The 13,817-nt window shown below is 38.2% G+C and overlaps 1 pseudogene across 1 annotated transcript in view; it reads left to right on the forward strand.

Moving 5' to 3' along the window:
* LOC306883846 (E3 ubiquitin-protein ligase parkin-like) overlaps window positions 1-13,817 on the forward strand; it is a 132,474-nt pseudogene that overhangs the window by 37,552 nt on the left and 81,105 nt on the right. Inside the window, exon 3 of the transcript in view lies at window positions 10,350-10,560. The product of the transcript in view is annotated as an E3 ubiquitin-protein ligase parkin-like (transcript). The remainder of the gene's footprint in view (window positions 1-10,349; window positions 10,561-13,817) is intronic.

A 13,817-nucleotide genomic window follows, 5' to 3' on the forward strand; every position in this document is an offset into this window, starting at 1 on the left:
CATATGAGTGCTTTTTTACGCACTTAAGTAGGTCTTAAGTGCATCTTTATGTAAATTACTGCTATCACATTTGGAACATGGTTGAAGTTTACTGCCAAATGTCAAGCATTTATGTTAAACTAAAATATACATCAGTGTCATTTCTATTCTATATTCTATTAACTTTAAATGTAATATTGAATAACACAAGACTACAGTTCAAATTATAATCATGTGCTTTAGTGTGTTAGTCAACACATCAAAGTATAGGCAACACAACAAAAGCTTATTAAATAATGATTAAAAATTAAATTTGACATTATTACAAGCTGCACTTTAGTGTACTTAAGTGTTTTCTAAAAAATATAGTCACTTACACTTAAGTGACCTTGTATTTAATTGTTATATTATCTGAAAGTACACATTTTAAGCACTTAAGTAAACTCCAAGTGCATATTCAGTATATTTAAGCTTGCTTCTTTTTCACAAGGGTTTGGTTTAACTTTCTCACTCTCTTTGAAATTGTGTTTGGATAATTATTTTGCTCTTTGCTAGTAAGAGAATATCTCTTAAAGTATGTGAAGTATGTAAAGTACACATACTTTACACATAAAGTAAAGTATTGTAAAGTATAAACCCTGTATTAGACAGAGCAGGCAACTTGTTATTATAAAGCTTTCCATTTCTCAGTTTCCTCTATTTCTCATTCTTTCGCTTAGTCTGTCTCTTTTTCTCCCTCATTCTTTCTCAGCGTTGTAAATAAGGAGGTCTCTGTGGGGGCTTTGTCAGAGTAAACAGAGCCAAATTATCGCCTGAACTTTAGTTCGCAGTGCTTCATTAACCCTGACCCTCTTAATTATGCATTAAACCAGACACACAAGCTGCAGCATTTAGAGGCACTTTTTGTTGTCCACACACATTCATGCTAAAGAGGACTACAATACCTGGAGAAAGCGATCCGTTAGCATTGCCATGCATCTCAATGGCCGTTGCTTGGCTGACACATATTCCTCCAACGCCAAATATTTGAATGATAGTGTGTGTATGTATGTGAATACAGCAGTATATTGACATACATATAAGCTGTGTAAGCAGTTCAGACTTTGAAATGTGTCTACTAACAAGTTTGGCAGGGAAATATTTACATTTTCAATCTCCCTGCAGTATATATATAAGAAGATTTCTGACAGTCGGTCTTCTGCTCTTCTGTGTATGTGTCAAAGTCAAGGTTTGTCTCGTTTTTTCCTCTAGAGTCTGAACAAAGCACAGTGCATTCTTGTGATTCACGGTACCTCATTTTCACTGATGAAACTCCTGCTGTGTGTGAGAGCTGTAGCAGATGCTATGTGGCGCTCAGCTCCCCACCTCATAGCTCCACTGAAAATAATCCACTCATCATTTGTGGTACTTACAGTAATATTTCAATCACGCTAGAGCTCATAAATCAGCGGAGAAACACGGAAAAGTACACACTTGGATAGTTTAGTCTTACTCAAGCTTTTGATTGACATAACTGACATTTAGAGTTGTGGGTTTCTCAACAGATGTTATCCTGCTTTATGTGATTACCAGGAAGTTCCTGCTTATGAGTTTGAAGTCTAATTACAGTGCGATGACCATTCAAGTCACTTAGAATAAAATGAACATTTTCATGTTTCTTTCTCCCTGTTTCACTTCCTATTTAGTATCCCTGCAACAAAACAATTTGATGCCTTATCTGTGCTTGTGCTGCCACTGAGAATGATGGGAAATGTAGTTTTGTTAAACGTACCTAGCCTGTCGCCTCATAAAGTGGCATAAGTTTGCAAAATACTGTAATTGTCAGCATTGATGTAATTATGATCAATACCTATTTGCTTCTTTTGTGATTCTTTAATTGATGACGATCCTCTAAATGCCCCCAACTCACAAGGTTTGTGCACAAAAATAAAATGTCTAACTGGTAATTATGCCATTGTGGTGCCATGACTCTCATCTCATAAATACGATCAGTTTGATGTGACTTGATTGCATTACACTTCACCATTGTTGTTCTCTGCTTTTATGTTGGTCAGAGTGATGGTGAAAGACCTCTTTAGTAAATCTGGAAAGTAGTTTTTTTTTACATCAAAAGAGAGTTTGCATTGGCGCAAGTTGTTAGTAAATCCGGCCCTATAAGGTTATTGGTGGCCAATTATTTTCGGTAAATTGCTTGAGAATCCTTGTGTTTTCCCTCTGCTCTATTCTCGAGTGGCTCTTGACACCAGCAGCAGGTTGTCACCTTGCTCTGTGGAATCAATATGCTGTATATTTACTCAATTTGTTTTAATAAGCTCTCATCCTCTCTCAAAATTAATTTACATGTCTCTCATCCATATTTCCCAATGCTTCATTGTGCAGTGAATTTACTGGAGCACAGATAAAACTCGCACTAATTAAAAAGAGTTGGCCTTGTGTGTGTGTGTAATGTACTGAGTGTTTCTGGAGAATGAAACCGGGTAATAAGTTATTTGCACAGCTCATAGCTCCTGGGTCTCACGTTATATATGTTTCTCACAGTCACAGTCTGTGATGCTGTAATCAACTCATCTTTAATTTCACCTGCTCTGTGCCAGTCATACGTTTTACACATATGAACAGTCTGCTTAGCACAATTAAATACTACAGAGTTTTATTTTACTCAAGTTATTTTCTTTTTAAATTGCTGATAGTGTTCTTAGTGAAAGAACATTTTTAGCCTTAACAGTTTGTTTTGACATCTAGGTTAAACAACACTAATCACGGAGCTTTGCTTGAGTAAAATGACAGCTTGTATCTCTCTGATTTCCGCACATAACAATGAAACACATTTCAACCATACACTACTTGCCAAGTCCAGTTTTTACTCTCATTTTCAGTATTAATTTGGGAGCTTGTGGTCAGCTCATGCTGTCTTGTGATGATGCTAATTTAAATGAAATAAGTTTTAGTTGAAGTACTAAAATTATTATAACTAAAAATTTAAATTAAGTAACAAAAAAAGAAAAAGAACATTACTAAAACTTCAACTAAAATGAAAATATACTGTAAATATAAAAAAATAAAAGCATATTCAAAATATTAATAAATAATATAACATTATATAAATAACAGTCACAGTACAGTATGTCAGATTCTTAAAAAAATGTTAGATGAGAAACTTAAACTGAAATAACTTTAAAATAAAAAGTTTTAGTTGAAGCAGAAGTAGTCCTACTAAAATTACTAAAACTAAAAATAAATCAATTAAAGCCAAATAGAAATATTTTAATAAAACTAATAAAAATGGCAAAAGTAACAACATGACTTACATTTAAATTAAAAAGGTAAATATAAAAAGCTAATTCAAATGATTAATAAAGTCACAGTAAAGCATGTCAAATTGTGGTAGTCTGCTGCATCTGCCACATTAGCACTCTGCTAAACTATGCACATTGTATTCGGCACAGATTTTATTGGCTTGTTTGTGCTTTCACCTTATATGCATAATTCTTTTGATGAATCAAACAATGTAAACAGCATGCGCAAATAAACAACACTACCAGTGTCTGCAGTTCATTTTTAGTGAATTCCCTCAAGAGAGTTCATGTTGCTGTCAGTGTTTTGTCTGTGCTCCTTCCTTGACTGTCTAGTTGATTTTGCTTCCTGTATGCATGCATTGCTCTATTCTGTTGTTTTTGTATGTCTTTTCTGTTTTTTTCTCTCACTCTTTTGTATTTCTCTCTGACCCATTGGCTTGTTCACTGTTATTACCTCTATTTTCCAAAGTGTTCATTTCACCCATTTCTCTCTCTGTCTTGTCCCCCTCCTTTCACACTCTCTGAAGGAGCAATACTGATAAACGCCAGTGCTCTGAAGGTTACAACATGCATTCAGCTTCAAGGACTCTTCCTGTCTGAGAGTCATCTTCGCCCTTGCCTCCTGCCTCACCAAGGAGCCAATCACCATCTTATTTCAGCTTTGTGCCACGTGTTTGCTCGGGCCAAAAATATACTCAACGCAAGTATGCAAACGTGAATGCTTGGTCAATGCATCGCAAGGACGGAGTCCCCTTGTAAATACTTAATGTGGTTCTGTGGCGGGATGTTGGTTTCCGGCATGTGATGTTGCTGTGCTGATGTCGTCCTAGACTTCTTAAGTAGCTTAACCAGCAGGACGCCCTTGATTTACAATTTACACCACTGAAAACCAGCAATAACTAGCCTGGAAATTCAGTCTGCTGTCGATCCTCCCCACTTTTGCAAAATGACGTGCTGAGGTAGTTGAAACTCCCGGCTCATATTAGTCACGGTGTCCTCTCAGGCCCTGTGTCTTCAAGCCCAGCTCTCCACACCATCTGTCTACATAGGGAAGTGTCTCAGCAGAGCCCGATTCACATTGTCAGTGTTCTCCAAAGATGCTTAGTCATCTCTGATAGAACTAACGGAGTGGATTTTAACTGGCTCCCTAGTGGTGCTTTAATAGGGGATTTTATAAAATGCTAATTTGAAAGTGGGCTTTTATTATATTATATTAAATTCTATTATATGGTATTACAATGTACGTTTTTCATGGTCATATTCAGTTTTAACAGACATGCCAGCAAATTCATTGCTTGAAGGAGTAAAAATGAGAACATTAATGTTACTGTAAACCTGTATTTCTTTTGTGGGACACGACGTTGATCCGGGTGATGGATTATAAAAGTAGTGTTTTGCACTGTTTTAAGCTGTAAGTCTTTTGAGGCTATTTTATTTACTGAACACTTGGCTCTTAAATTTCATTTGCACTTTACCAAATTCAGACTCAAAGATGCCTAGCACTAAAATTTGAGCTTATTTGAGTCTAGGTTGAAACCTTAGTAGGCTGAATCTGAGTGAAAACAGAAACCTGATAAGAGTTGAGACCAAATCTTGACCAAGTCTAAATGCTCCTGAGTCCACTACAAGACCCAGACTCAAGACTGCCATGGGCGTGATGCACCAAGTTTGAATGTGCGGAAGTACAAATGGGATATGAGAGCTACAAGGAGGTTTTTCTGTAAATAATGGTTTAACTTAATGTATTTTTCTCACACAAAGCTTTTATAAAACTTAAAATATAGTGCAATGAATGTGTGGACACTTTTTTGTGCACTTCTGTCCTATCTGGAGCTTGAGAGCTCATTACACACTTTCATTGTGATTAAAGTAGGAATGTTGTAATTGAAACCAGTTCATTTGTGTTTGTGTGAGTCCAAGCCAAGATTTGAGTAAGTTGAGTCCTGAAGAGGGTCAGAGTCCAAATGCTCCAGAGTCCGTGATAAGACCATACAAATGTGGTCTCTGACTTTAAATGAACTCAAGTGCTACAACACTGTCATAGGGTGTTGTATGATGCAACAAGTTTGATTTTTTGGAAGTGCAAATGGGATCTGAGAGCTACAAGACTAGGCTTTTAAGTAAATAATGGTTTAACTGTATGCATTTTCATCACGCAATGCTATCATAATACTTAAAATGTAGTGCACAAAATGTTTGGAACTTGAAAACCCCTCGTAATTACTTTTGTGAAGTGAAGTGACATACAGCCAAGTATGGTGACCCATACTCGGAATTCGTGCTCTGCATTTAACCCATCCAACGTGCACACACACAGCAGTGAACACACACACACCGTGAACACACACCCGGAGCAGTGGGCAGCCATTTATGCTGCGGCACCTGGGGAGCAGTTGGGGGTTCGGTGCCTTGGTCAAGGGCACCTCAGTCAGGGTCAGTCAGGATGGAGAGAGCGCTGGACATTCACTCCCCCCACCTACAATCCCTGCCGGCCTGAGACTCGAACCTGTATTTAAAGTAGGAGTATTGTAGTCGAAACCAGCTCACTCAAATACTTGTCTGGGCCAAGATCTTAAAGGGGTCATGAACTGAGAAACCAAATGTCCCTTTATCTTTTGACATGTAAGAGGTCTTTGTACTATAAATACATCCAGTAACTTTCAGAAGTCAAAACTGTGTCGTTAGCCTAAAAACAGCTACATTCACACTGTCCATTTTTGGGACTGACAACCGCATTTTATTTACAGGTGTGAGTCTCAAAATGTCCCGTTCACACAGCAGATTACATTTGTGTTTAGAATACTATCTGTATGAACGTGCAACGGGAGTCAAGTCCGTATTCCTTGCCAGTAACCATAGCGACAGTGACCAAAGTAAAATAAAAGATGGCGACGTCCATAAAACTGAATGTCTTATCACTTTCTGACACGTCAAGAGTCCAAACGAGCTATTTTGTCAAATCTTCATTAACCGACAGCAGCTTTTAAATTTGGGTGGAGAGCGGAGCATTTGAATCGCATACAGAACACAAAACTAACGGGAACAGCTCTGGTGGAAAACTGACGGGATCTAAAACTTTCAGAAGACACACAGGTCATTTCTCCGTCACTGTAAGTTACCGAAAACACACATGAAAACACGTAACACACGGTAGAAGCGCATTTGTGCAGCAGAGCGGCTCTCTCGCGCTGTATGGGTTGTCCAGTCCTGTTCCGTTCACACAGCGCGTGTGTCCCGAGAATGCGGTTGTGAGTCCGGAAAATGTACAGGTGTGAGTTCGGTTACAGAATCCGGTTGTCACCCCCATAAATAACCAAACTGTGTGTGAACGTAACCGTATTAAGGACTCAAATACAGGACTGACAACTGTATTCTGCTGCTGTGTGAACATGGCCATATTGAAGGCAGTCTGCCAAAACGACAGCTTTTGGAATGTTCTACTCTGTGATGTAATAGTGTGGATAAGCACCGCCTCCGCATAAGAAGATCAATGTCTGCTCCTGTTTAGCCCTGTCCACTGATTCGCGCAAGTAGTGTTTACGAGAGAGGCGAATGCGCAGGTCTGCGCAGAAACCAAACAATAAAGATGGCCTTGAAGACAACAAGACGCTGTGCAGTGCCAAGTTGTGGATGAGTCTTTGCGTTACCTTCCTTCTGATCCCAACGTTAGGAAAGAGTGGATGGACTTTATTTTTTAACGAAGATTCAGACCGCGTCAGTAAGAACTCGGTCCTTTGTTCACTTCATTTTACCGTGGATTTGTTTGCGAACAAGGCACAATTCGACGCAGGATTTTTGAAAAGATTGAAACTAAAAGACGATGCTGTGCCGGCTATATTGGATCCGATATTAATGTCGCACCACACAAGTATGAGTAACTGATTTCATTACGTGGTCACTATTGCTTTGAATTTTCTTACAGGTTGTTTGATATGGCTAATTATGCGTTTTTAACCTAAATCACAGCAGCGTCTATCTATAAGGAATGTACGCTGTCAAACATACACAACTATTAGCCAATCATAGCAGTGGGCGTTTACTTCCGAGTCTACAATGTGCCATGCCTATTTAAACAGAGCGTTCTGATGAGTTAAAAACAAGACAGAAAATAGCCTATTACTTCTAAATTACGGTGTTTTTTTTAGGTAAAAATCTTGATAACATTATAGTGTACCTCAGAGAATAGTACAAAGTAATAAACAAAGGCAGTTCATGACCCCTTTAATGGTTTGAATCAGAATCAAAACGGAGACCTGTAGAATGTCAAGTCCACGTCTAGACTGAGTCAGAATGCTCCAGAGTCCATGACAAGACTCTGACTCCAGATGGACTCAAATGCTACAAGAATGCAAATGGGATTTGAGAGCTACAAAGATCAGGTTTTTCAGTAAATGATGGTTTAACTTAATGTATTTGCTTCAGACAAAGCTTTTAGAAAACCAAGTCTAAATGCTCCAGAGTCCATGACAAGACCAAGACCATGAAAATATGGTCTCAGACTCGAGATGGACTCAAGTACTATTGTAGGTTCTTAAGTGGCGCACCGAGTTTGGATATGCGGAGTACAAATGGGATTTGAAAGCTACAAGACCAGGTTTTTCAGTAAATAGTAGTTTAAACCTGTGTGGTTTCCTCACACAAAGCTATCAGAAGACTTAAAATATAGTGCTCTTGGTGTAAAGACCACAATTATGGAGCTTGCACGTTCTTTAGAATTTCTCTCTTTGTATTAAATATGCTTACAAGAAAAATAAAATTCTTGAAAATAACACTGAAATTGTCACTTCTACAATATCACCAAGTTTTGTGGCACATCTATTTTTCAACTTTCAATTTTAATTCTAAGACAAACTGTCTACTAATCATGCAGAATTGGTATTCAGCTCACAGCCAAAGCTAATCCAGAGTCACTTTAACATAAAATATAGATGAATATGTTGTGTCCCAATGCCAGCTATATGACCATAAATGACCTTGAGAAAGTGTCCAGACTCTCTGGGGCTGCTTATGATTCTGAATGAAAGACAAATTGAATGTCTCCGTGCTTACAGCATTGAAATTCAGCCACTGTGTATCTTTAAAGAGCCATTGCTAATGCACAGTGTCCCTGTCTTTAAAAGACTGACTTGTTGATCAGGCTCCCCCAAGAGAAGGTCTCAATTGAAAAAGGTCACACGTGTATAAAATGAAGGCACTTTGTGCTCATCAGGAATACAAGCCCCACTCTGTCCCCAAAGTAACTGGATTTGAAACTGTAAAAAAAAAAAAATGCATAAATAAATGTTGGCGTCAAGGCGGCTGACAACATCAAATGCACTTGCAGAGGAGACTTTGTTCTTAGGTTATGGCCGATTTTCCCGTCTCTTAGTTTTGTGCTCAGTTTTCATATTGTGTGTGTGTTTTGTTTGGATCAATGCTTTTTCTAAATGTCATAAGTTCACGTCCTGGAAATTGCTTTTTATCTCAGAGTGCATTTACAGCGTTATTTTTGCCCAAAGCGTTACCCTTTCCTCTGAGAACAGGAGTTATCAGGAAAACTGCCGGCTCCATTAATGTGAATTAGAGGTTATCGCGTGTATAGACTGTAGACGTAACGTTCGAATCAGAAGGGTCATCTCGCTGTTGCGCTGTTGTTTAATATTTTTGTCATGAAATACAAATGCAAAGTCAAAAACACACTGCCGTGCAACTAAATTGATATTGACCAGCATATTTTATGTCACAGCGGTCTATAAAGCATCCATCATGTAACTAATGATCAATGCTAATTTCCATTCCTGCATTTCTCGATAAGGATCTAGCATTGTGTTGCTATGGCCGCTTTGTTTCCCAGCATGCGGCCAATCTTTGTTAAAGCCTTTATTAGAAGTCTCCTTTATGGCAGGAAAGTGTGATAAGGCTTAGCTGGTGGTTCACTCACCTGGAGCGAGAGGATCTTTCTTTAATTTATGCTGTGCCATTGAAAAATCAACCCTCAGTGACTGCTGGGGAAAATGGACAAGATGAGATTCACATCTTTCATTTTGTCTGTCTATGTTGTTTTTGCTAACACCAAGAAATAAATATTTGATTGAGGACGGTTTTGGACAAAATAACCATTTTCCCTGTCAAAGAGGTTTTCTCTTAAAGGAATGTTTTTGTCTGATTTGTGTCAAACATTCTGCTGTTTTCCATCTAGAAATGGGTCTCTCAACAAATGAGGAAAAAGCCAAATGGTTAGAGCATTACAGTTTAACAATTGGTGTGTGAATCAACATGATCTTAAGACAATTGGATAAAATAGTATGAATTAAACAGTATTGCAAACTGAAGGGTAAAAAAGCAAAATATGTCTCTGGATGTTTTTAAAAAGAAATGTTATTATTTGCATATTGGCAGATGGGGTCACTATGAACTGTCATTGTATAAAAAATGGTATATTGCATACAGTTTTAAATTTTTGGGTGAACTATTACTTTCAGTACCACTAAAAGATGAAAAAGCATTGCAGTTTTAATGATTGGAGTGTGAATTAGAATGATCTAAATAATGAATATCATTTTATGAATTAAAAAAAAATATGAATTTCCTCATGCTTGAGACAGAAATGAAAGACAACAGGATGAAAAGATCCTCTCATAATGCGCTTTTGAGACTACAGCACCATTACTATTCATATCACTGTCGCTGTGGCTGGTCTCAGAAAAACAGGTTTTGAGCACTTTTTGTTCTGATACGGGGTTCTACATTTAGTTTTTCCATTAATAATCACCATAAATTTTTAATTGGTTATTATAAGAGAACTAGTGAGAACTATTTCAAACTTGATCATCATAAAACCTAATTTACAGGAGGACATCGACCACCTCTTTGTCTAAATTATAATTAATCTACTCAGAATGGAACCCAAACCTCAAAGTGTAGATGTTTCTATAGAACATGAGAAGTGTATAGCAGATATAGTGGTGCATAACGGGTCACAAACCAAAAGCATTTGAGAATCCCAGAGGTATAGTGGTATTAAACATGGATGAGGCTGTTGTGAAGAGTGTTACTATACTGCTTGTACTATCTGCTTGTCCTCTTCTGTGACAGGGCGGCGATCTCCCTGAGCAGAGCACGGTGCATGTGGTTCTGCCCCCGTCCACCTCGAGTGGGCTGGTCCAACGGCACAGGCCGGGCGACGGGATGGAAAGCTTGACCCGACTCGACCTCAGTGGCTCCCGTCTGACCAGTGTATCTGAATGCCTGGCTGTCATTCTGGAGACAGATGCGTTCAGACAGGGGAACTCCATTGGGCGCACAGGTACAGGGCGTAGGTCTTTGTTTGTGTTGTTGTTTATTTTTGTGCGTATGTTTGAGTCAGTGAAGATAAAATGTATTTTATCCAGTGGGAGCTGATGCTTTATCATGGTGAAGAAACACCAATGTTGCTTCTTAATGGAAGAATGTGTAGCATTTTTTTTTATCATTTGGTGTCTAATTGCTTTTAAAGATGAAGTAATCAACAGGCTCATTGAAAACAATGTGCTTCTATCTACTATAAAAAATATAATATGTATATATAAAAATATAGTATGTATATATGAAAAAAAAAAACTATACATAGAACTCACTGCAGTTTCCAACAGAACAATAGAAAGGTTATCAGTTAATAAAGACTTATTTTTGCACGGTTCCTTGCACAAGACTAAGGGCCAGTTTTACTAAACAGCGCAAATTAGAGCCAGAGAGCAATTCCAAATCAGCACCGATGGGCGTGGAAATTTCTGTGGGTGATTTACTGACAACGCACAAATTAAAAAACACAGACAAAACATCTCATTTCCATAATGACCAACGCAATCTACCAAGCACAGTGCAAATTAGCATAAGGATATTTTCGGATTTGGATATTGTGTTCTTCTGGCATTCCAAATAAATTAATGCGTGTAGAAAAAATCCTCTCCCTTCTACCACACGCTCTCTGTTCTCCTAGCAACAACAAATGCAGCCATTTAAAGCACAAAATAGTTTCAGAAATGCTTTTTTGGGGCGTTAAATAATGGCAAAAATACCAGTAATTTGACGAGCGCAAACATTAGTAAATTGCGTTGCGCGATTCATTTTAATACTCTCCTCCCATAAATTTTGCGTCTGAAAGGGAAACTCCTAGAAATGCATATTCAGTGAGGTAACATGCAAAAATAACTCTGTCCACGCCTTTTCTGTGCTAATTCTTCACTGCACATATTTGGTAAATCCTGACAGTACTATTTTAACGCCAAAAGATGGTTTGTGCTGGCGCAAGCTGCTAGTAATTCTGGCCCTAAATTATGACTTGAAAACATTTTTACCATAGTGTAAGATTGATAATCCAATGCATTTTGACATTTGCATCACATAATCAGCTTTACATGTATGGCTTTTCTCAGATGGTAAACTTACTTGGTAGCACACCTTGGTAGCAGCATTGAATTGTGATGCAGAGCGCTCGAGTATGACTCCTGAAAATGTGGCACAAGATGCAAGAATCAACAGGCATTCACAATATTGAATTGTATACACAATATATTCACAATTTATTGAATTATTGAATACATAATATATTCACAATTTTTGAGCACTCCAGGGTGATTATGAACATGAAATAATCCAGCCATGGCTTGCTGTTTCACAGAAATATAAATAGGAGGGAAAACAAAGCCCAAATTCCCTTAATCATCCATCAAATGAGAAAAACCAAATAATATTTGTCTGGTATACAGCAAAAGATAATTGAGCTTCACAAATTAGTGAAGTAGCTTTATGAAGTGAAGTGAAGTGAAGTGAAGTGAAGTGACATACGGCCAAGTATGGTGACCCATACTCGGAATTCGTGCTCTGCATTTAACCCATCCAACGTGCACACACACAGCAGTGAACACACACACCGTGAACACACACCCGGAGCAGTGAAAAGAGTGAAAAGAGCAGTGAAAAGAGCTAGATCAGTGAAAATTCCCATATCCACCATCAGGGCAATAATTAAGAATTTCCAATCAATATAAAATGTTAAGAAACTGCCTATGATCCCTGATGGTCGTTGGGACTTTATGTCTTAAGAGACCCTTTTAGCCTTTTGACATTTGCATATAATTCACAGACCTGGCCCCACATTCTACTTTTATATGGGTGCTAAATTGCCAATAGTTGCCCCCCCCCCCCCCCCCCCCCACTACTGTCAAAAAGATGATAAACAGATCGATTCTCTGTTTTCTCCATTGCACTTCAAACACATTCCAAAGAGAACTAAATGACCCTCGGTACCAGGCACCAATGGCTTGGCTGACCAGTGGACTACCTCCAGGATTACAACACACATAACACACACACACAGAGACATTTTCTTTATTTAGACCATAATTAATCAGTTACAAATGCATCTGGTATATGCATGTTGTTTGTATGTTTCCTTATTATATTAGCCTAGTTACCACTCGTTATTCGTATTAGTAAGCTCTAAATACTCATATTCAGGTGTATGAATGTATCTCTGGTTTAATATCTTCTAGGTGCTTCTTACTTGGTATCAAAATGGTCTGCTGTTTATTCCTCAAACAATGATGTACACTGTGATGGTGAAATGCATCATACTATTTTTACTGTACTGTGGAAAAACTACACTGATTCTTCAGAACAGTCATAAAACATGCAAATGAGGTGTCAAGTGGGACAAAGAAACATTTTCCCGCTGAAACTATGCGTCTTGTTATTGGTCAAACTAACCAAAATGGGTGTTACAGGGAAACCAGATAAAACTTCTCCCACACCCAAAAGGCGATGTCTTCTCTTTACCTTCGGTGCCCCGGAGACATACTTATCACCTTGGAAATCTCGTGACTCCCCGAAATCTCGGGAGTCCGAGCTTCTGGCAGTTTTAAGTCCAGTAATTTTGTCGATTCACTTCGGACCAATTAACCCATGGCTGGAATGACGAAGCTTTCTCTCTTAAAGGAATTCATCAGGAATCTACGCATTATACATGCAACAGGTCACTTTACTCAGCACCAACAAAACCAATGCAAGTAACCACTTGTTAACTATTTAGCTGCGCTTCTAGGCTTCGACTCTTTTTTAATTAAGGTGATGTGATTCACTGATGGTTCTTAACAGGTTGTGGTTAGCTGATGTGTAAATCCTGCCATTACACTCTTCTCTCTTGCTCATAGTCTGTACCTCGTCATTTGTCTTCTTAATTTACAGTCTTTCACTGTACTCAGATATTCTGCAGTTGTGTAATCTCTATTTAGGGCCAAATAACATTCAAGTTTACTTTGTTTTTCTGTTGTTTCTTTCCAATATGTTAGATAATTTTCTTTTTGTGCTTTTGTAATTTGGTTGGGCCAAATTTTGTGGATGGATGTTTCAGTGTCCTGATGCTGGATGTTGTTAGTCATGTTAGTTTGTGTTTGCAGCTTCAGGACCATCTGAATCAGGGGACTTTTTTCAGGGTTCACTTCATGGTTTTTAAGGGCTTTAAAATGATAAGAGTTGGGGTCGCTCATTTTTAAGTGTTTCCAAAATTTGATGGCTCATTTCTCA

Source organism: Barbus barbus, assembly GCF_936440315.1.
Source record: "Barbus barbus genome assembly, chromosome: 18".
Classification (NCBI taxonomy): Eukaryota; Metazoa; Chordata; class Actinopteri; order Cypriniformes; family Cyprinidae; genus Barbus; species Barbus barbus.